Here is a 7,500-nt window from a genome sequence, read left to right on the forward strand (position 1 = left end):
GACAGACCCGCCACTGTGTACTGCTGAGGAGCGATTGATGTTCAGGGAACGCAGTGAAGCAATGATGCGTTGCTACGACCATCATGAGCCTGTAGTAGAAGTGAGGATAAGACTGCAGGATTAGAAGTACCATTGATAGTAGGAAGAAGAGAAAGAGACGTTGGTGTATTAGCAAGGAGTAAGGAGAAAGATAAAGGCTATGAGAGAAAGTGGGAGAAATTACCAATGTTGTTATTAGCTATAATAGGAGGATGAGGAGAAGGAGGAGACGTTGGTGTAGCAGGAAAGAGTAATGATAGAAGGAAAAAAATGGGAGAAATGATTGGTGTTAATGTGGAACGTGCGAGAAAAACGTGATAAGTGGTGCAGCTGAGAAGAGTCACGTGTCTTGTGGTCGCAGAGGAAGGACAAACGCGCAGGGTAGGAGGAGAAAGAAATAATCCCAGAAGTGGTGTGTTGCCTCTCGCTGCTCGTCTCTGTTTCCACTTGGAGGATGTGAATGGGAGGCGAATAGATCTCGGGGAAGACTGAGACGTAAAAGAGGCCGAGGAGGAGTAGAGAAGAAATAGACTGAAGAAAACAGAGGAACAAAAGGAAAAATGAGCGGAAAAGAGAAAAAGGAAGAGCAGAGCCGGCGTCCCTCTCCCTCCAAGATGAATGACTCTTGGCACTACGTCAACATTTCCGTCTTTTGTGTAACTGCTTATGCACGACTGACTTAAGGATGTTTATGCTGGTAGTGTAGCTGCCGGTCACCCTCCCCTCCTCTCCTTCTTCCCTGCCACAGAATACTACTACTGCTGTTCTTACTGTTCCATTCTGCCTTCTCTTTTTCCTCTTCACCTTAACTCTACAATACTGCTGTTCTTATTAATGTTACTTTTCTCCTCCTCTCATTCTACTTTTATAACACTCTTGTTCTATCACTTCTCTCTTCCTCCTTCACCTTATCTTCAATAGTCCTATTTTTATTAATTTATTCTACCTCTTCCTTCTCTTATTCCCCTCTTTTCTCAGTGACACTCCAATTCCTAATTTCATATAATCAAAACTTCATCTTGCGTCTTCTCATCACTGTCTCCCTGATTCCTGATTGTGCTCGTCTTATTCCATTCTGCCTTCTCCTCTCTCTACCCTACTTCACTGTTCCTTTACCCTTTCCTCTACAACCACTTCCCCGCCTTCTTGTTCCTTGTCCTCTTCCCTTTTCCTCTTCACCTTCTGTCTCTCACCCTCTCTACTCTACTTCACTCCCCTTGTTCTCTTTGTTCTACATTTTTAACTTTCCCATTCCTTGTCCTCTCCCTTTCCTCTTCTCCTTAGGTCTTACAACTACTCAACCTCTCTGCTAATCCTTTTCCTTTTACTCCGAAGACTTGTCAACTTCCAACGAGTCCTTTATCGGCAGTTCCTTATTTTTGTAGCTTAAGAATAAAGTTTAAACATCCTGAGGTCTTAGCTTTGAAACTTACACCTGTCGGATATTGTGTGTGTCGCTTGCGGAGGTAAGGTGGAAGGGAAGAGAGAGAGAGAGAGAGAGAGAGAGAGAGAGAGAGAGAGAGAGAGAGAGAGAGAGAGAGAGAGAGAGAGAGAGAGAGAGAGAGAGAGAGAGAGAGAGAGAGAGAGAGAGAGACCACTGCTTCACCTGTCCTAACTCATAATCTGCTGGGTGAGAGGAAGGGAGTAAGTGTTTAGGAAAGTTTTGGAGCATTACTTTTCGTAAAGTTTGCTGCCCTTTTTTCCTTTTCTTCATTTTCATCTCCAAATTTTACTGGATTTTCTCTTTCATTTTCTCCTTCATCACCATTACAGTCTCCTTTTTTTTGCTTTCTTCCACTTCCATGTGTACTTTCTCCTTCCTTCTCTCTATTCCTCCCCACTCACATCTCCCACGCTTATCTCCTTTATATTTTCAGTGAATGCCTTCTATACCTCTTTCCGCCCTGCCAGACTCGTCCCTTCTTCCTGCCCGCCTCATCACCCTCTTTACCTCCCGCCTGTTCTCCTTAACTTGTGTCCCCCGAGGCATAAGGGAGCTGATCTGACACGCACGTCCCTCGCTCACTGAACACGGAGGCCACCTGACACAAGGCCGAGTTTCGAGGATAGTAAAGGGAATTGGGGCAGCGAAGGTCACAGGTGAAGTGAATTAGTTAAGAGGGAAAGAATCGCAGGAATACTGAGAAGAAAGTTATGCTATGGTCGTGAAGTTGAATTGAATTTGCCTTTTATGTAAATCTTGATGGGATTGAGAGAGAGAGAGAGAGAGAGAGAGAGAGAGAGAGAGAGAGAGAGAGAGAGAGAGAGAGAGAGAGAGAGAGAGAGAGAGAGTGAGAGAGAGAGTAAAGAACAACGTATTTTACCTTGGAGATCACACATTTCCATTAGAATCTCTCTCTCTCTCTCTCTCTCTCTCTCTCTCTCTCTCTCTCTCTCTCTCTCTCTCTCTCTCTCTCTCTCTCTCTCGATGGAACACAGTCGTGGTTGATTATCTGTTTCCCAAAAGTTCCTGTGCTTTCAGTCACTGACCTTTATTTTTAGAACATATTATTATTATTTTTTTTGTATCTGTTTTCTCTTGTCTCTAATATTTATCTTCTTATGATTTTTTTCTTCTCTAAAAAAAAAGCGCTTATTTATGTGGAGTTCTTTTTTTATATATATATTTTTTGCATCACGGTTTTATTTCTTGTTTTTTTTCTCTCTCTCTCTAGTGACGCTACTTCTATTCGTTTTCTTTGTTTTTTTTTTTCTTAATAAATTAGTTTGTTCCGTTGGATTTATTCATTTTTATTTTTTTCTTTCTTTTCACGTGTTCTTTCCTAGTTTTCAGAAATTTACGAGTGGTTCACGAGTATTCTTGTGTTTATTCGTTTTATCTTCTTTGAGGGAAGTTGTATGTTCTATTAATTTAATTTTGTCTCAGTCTTTTCGCATCGTTCTCTCTTCATTTCTCTTTCGTACGTTTTTCTTGCATGAGAGAGAGAGAGAGAGAGAGAGAGAGAGAGAGAGAGAGAGAGAGAGAGAGAGAGAGAGAGAGAGAGAGAGAGAGAGAGAGAGGGGGAGAGTAGATATACGAGGATTCGAATTCTCTGCAAAACAAACCAGTAAATTAAGAGAAACATACCGTTATTGCCGCACGTTCCGCAAATTTCACTCGTGCGCCAGAGAGCAGAAAAAGGAAATTAAAAACGAAGATGTAAAGAATAAGTTTGTGAGGCATTACCCAAGTTTTTGCTGCTTTGCTTGAGGCTTTAGTGTACCCATGCATTCTATTTTGTCTTGATTACTTTTCTTTTCAACTTTTTTCTTTCTTTCCTTTTTTTCTTCATTTTCGAGTTTTTTTAAATTTTTTCCCTCCATTTACGAGTATTTCTCTCTCTCTCTCTCTTCTTTCCTATTTTACCTCTTTTCTTTCTTTTCTTTTCCTTCATTTACGGTTATTAATCTTCCTTCCTTTTTTTCATTTTTTTTTTCTTTCTGCTTCATTCATTAAAATTTAACTCTCTTTTTTCCATTATTTCCTTCTTTCCCTTTCATTCATTCATTCAAAAGTATTTTCTCTCTCCCCAATTTTTTTTCTGTCCTTCCTCCCTGACTGACTGACTGACTGAATGACTCAATAATTTTACTCATTCGCTCACCTAATTACGCACTACATTTCTCTCCTCTTCTAACTCTTTAAATTTTATTTTGCCTGCGCTTATTTTACCTTTTTTATATATCTCATTTCATTCTCACACTTTTTTTTTTCTTCTTCCTGGTTCGTCTTTCTTATTTCTTGCATCATTTTTTTTTTTTTTGCTCTATTTTCCTCACTTTCATATTTTTACTACTTCCACCGCTTCAATATCTTTCACTTTCCAAATGATCCCCATCCGCCACTTCTCCCACTTCTAGAAAACTACCTGTTAGTTGGTCATCCCCTTCGGTATCACTGTGTGGCATCATCTGACAGGAGACAGTGAGAGATTAATGAGGCACGCTTGACATCACGTTCCTGGGGGCGTGAACCTTTTCCTTTCTACAGCTTATATAGGCTTACAAAATCGTGAGGCCTAGGAGGGCAGGTAACTTCATTGTAAGACACGGGGCTTGTTACCTACTACTACTAATGTTCCTGCTCTCCTCCTCCTCCTCCTCCTCTTTCGTCTCCTCTTCCTAGTCGAGGCACGAGAGGGAGAGATAGCACGGTGTTCATAATGTATTAGTGTGCTAGCAAGGCAGGAGGAGAGGCAGGGAGGAGTATCAGCGCCCCGCCAGATGTTGTCGTTACAGGGTACAAGTGTAGGCAGCGTGCTCTCTGAATCCGTAATGTGTTTAGAAATTAGTGTTTACCTCTTGAGTGTTGAGTATTGTGTGAAATTGAATTGGAGAATGTGTGTCTGCCTACCTGTCTATCTGACTGTCTATCTGGGTGTCTGTCTGTCTGTGTACCTGTCTGTCCGTATCTGTATCTATCTATTTCTGTTTATCTGTATCTGTTTGTCTATCTCTGTACAATGTGTTTATTTTGGTGCTTTCATTCAATTAATTCAACACTAATTTTCTATTTGATCTACAACCTCACCTTACTGCCCTTGAATGAAAACCAGGACTCGCTACACCATGAGGTAACATATCTGCGTGTTAAGTGTAGCTTAAGCCTTTCATAGGTTACTTAAAACAGACATTAAAGATATATGGTTAAGACTGTGTGTGTGTGTGTGTGTGTGTGTGTGTGTGTGTGTGTGTGTGTGTGTGTGTGTGTGTGTGTGTGTGTGTGTGTGTGTGTGTGTGTGTTACGTACATAATTCCACACCCTCGCCTCACAAACCTCCCTGGCGAGGGCTGTGAAGGGACGATAATTACACCTACCTGCAGATTCCTTCTCACCTGTCCTCTTACCTGCCCTCCCTCTGATTGCACGTACCGCTCGCTAATGACTCCTCTCGGCGCCATAATTGCATCGCCCGTCGTGGCATTGTCTTGCGGCCAAGTGTGTCTCAGGTGAGGCCGGCGCGCGGGGAGCCCTAACGAGGTGTGGCTGACAGGTGACGCGGAGGGGACAGGTATTGCCGGCACACATCCGAACCAGGTGATGAAGAGGTAAATGTGTGAACGATTAACTGTTGATTAACTCGGCCCACCAAAGGACAAGTTGGTCGTCACAGAGGATAAGTGTTTTCAATTTCCATATTTGTCAAGACTTGGCAGGTGAAATAAGTGCTTTCCTAATTATCTTCATATTCAGTATTGTAATTTCCTGTTATACAAGTAAAATTTCGGATCCTTTTCGAGTTGGATCTTGTTTCACGGTTTTTTATCAGTAGGAAGTGTAAAGCTTACGTAAGCATTACTGAATGGTGTCAGTGTTGCAGCACGATTAATCAGTCAGTTAATCAACCATCCAATCAATCAGCCACACCTGTCTATTCCTCTGGCCATTGTATAAATGTAATATCAATAATTCCTTGACTGTCTCATTTCACCATTTTTCCGAGCCATATTTTCAACCGTGTTTTCATTCCAAGGCAAGGTATTCTGCATCTGTAATGATGGCGTTTAATCCTGCACATTCTGGAATATTTCAACTCTTATCTTGTCTGACATACGCATGACTCGCACTTTAATTAAATACATGCGTAATGAATATGTATTATCCAGTCTTTGAGCAAAACTCAATGATTATTTCTCTTACAAATGTGAATAGCATGGTGAACTCTCCCGCCGCGTCCTATATAGCCACTTCCTTGTCACTTCACTGCTCATCACTGGTAGCGGATGTTATTTTCCAACCACTGGCAGTTCTGATGAGAAGGTTGTTAATTTGAATACTTAACACACACATGCAGGTTAATAGCAATTTAGGGGTGATAAAATCAGGCAAACCAGACAGAGAACAAATTAGATGGAATGTTTTTGTTTTTAGTGTGTCGTTGAATAGATGGGCAGACGGCAGAGATAAATGAAGGTTAGGGGGAGCCATTATTCTGCAGCTGAATCATGGAGACTGATGGTAATTAATATATGGAAGATAAGATTATTCATTAAAACTTTCGTCACTGACTTAACACATTTTAAGCATGTTTATATACTGACTTTATGCAAACCTAAAAAGTGCGATATAATATTTCTTACATCCGGAACACAAGCTTTATTGCTGTAGTATGATAATAGTTCTGTTTGGAACATATTCCTGTTTTACAGGTGACTTGTGGATGACTTGGTCACACGACGTGCCACTTTCCCTCAGCCCAGCTTTGTAATGCGAATCAACAACACATCAGCGTCATAATCCTTTCACAAATGCCATTCTTGCATTCCTGTCAGTCGCCTTCATCTACAAGGTCACGTTTCTTGCTGCCATTATCAGTATGCTCTGGAACTGTTTCATAAGTATTGGATTGTATCTTACGTAAGGTTCTGTAACACACAACTTTCTCCAGATTTTCACGCTTCTCTTACCACCCTCCTGTGCTTAAGTGTTAATGCATTGTTTTATTCCTTGTTTTGGTATATCTCAGATCCGATTAAATCCCCTTTTTGGCTTCTCATTTGTATGTTTAACTTCACTTTTTTTACATTTTTCGTTTAAACTGTAATGATATTTTCTAGGTTTTATTGTACCGTTTCTTTACTGTTGTTAATGGTCTTTGGTAATTTTTCAGCCTTCTTTGAGTAAGAAAGTGGGAGAGGTTTTATATTAAACTACACGTTGCTAAATCTAAAATGATATTCGTTTATGCTATTTCACGCCTTTTATACACTAGAGAAAAGTCCATGCATAACTAAATATATATATTACAAATTCATTCAAGCTCTGCCATCAATACAGCATTCTTTTAAATAAACTTTGATATGATGAGCCGTCATACTTCACCTCTGTGTCAGGGAGATTCATCCCTCATAACACAATTCGTCCTTTCCTATTTTCTCCCGATCTTATTTTGCCAGGCGCCCTGAATACCTGAGTGACGCGCCTCGCCCCCTACACGACGCTCCTACATTACTAACTCCTTTTGGCTGCTACTTCTCATCTGCCCCCTGCCCTCTCTGCCTCCCACCTCTCCTCTACCAGTCCTCTACCACACCTGCCCTCCTCCGCTCCAAACATGTGAACACACTAACATACACGTCTATTATTTGGCTGTCATCTCTCATCCTCTCCCTTCCTTCTCTGCCTCCACCACTCCTCTACCGCTCCAGACACGTGAGCAAACCTCCATACATGTCTATTACTAAGTCCACACCATCACGTGGCCTTTCACATCCCACGCATCTTCGTCTTCACCTTCATCTTTACCGTATGAGTAACTCTCACTGTTGACAGAAATAGATGGAGGTAAAATAACCCTTTCTGTAGCAGGTAGTGGCGCCAAATCGATCCGAATATTTCAAAGTAAAAAAAATTTGATATCAGAATATCAGCTGACTCGAGAATGTCGAGAAAGTAACGTACATTCATTTTCATCAAAAGGAACAGCAAAAATCCAATGACTTATTTTTTTATCTTTCGAT

General features: G+C 41.0%; 1 protein-coding gene across 3 annotated transcripts in view; it reads left to right on the top strand.

The window, feature by feature from the left end:
• The window catches only part of LOC135103465 (uncharacterized), a 166,042-nt gene that overhangs the window by 119,448 nt on the left and 39,094 nt on the right, over window positions 1–7,500 (top strand). For 2 of the 3 annotated variants that reach the window (XR_010270061.1, XR_010270059.1), the window contains exon 5: window positions 1–1,451. This exon is cut by the window's left edge. The exons of the other annotated variant lie outside the window; for it this stretch is intronic. The gene's annotated coding sequence lies outside the window, so the exon portion shown is untranslated. Of the gene's footprint in view, window positions 1,452–7,500 lie in introns of those variants that run through there. 3 annotated transcript variants of the gene reach the window in all.

The sequence above is a fragment of the Scylla paramamosain genome, chromosome 9 (genome assembly GCF_035594125.1).
Source record: "Scylla paramamosain isolate STU-SP2022 chromosome 9, ASM3559412v1, whole genome shotgun sequence".
In the NCBI taxonomy this organism is placed as follows: domain Eukaryota; kingdom Metazoa; phylum Arthropoda; class Malacostraca; order Decapoda; family Portunidae; genus Scylla; species Scylla paramamosain.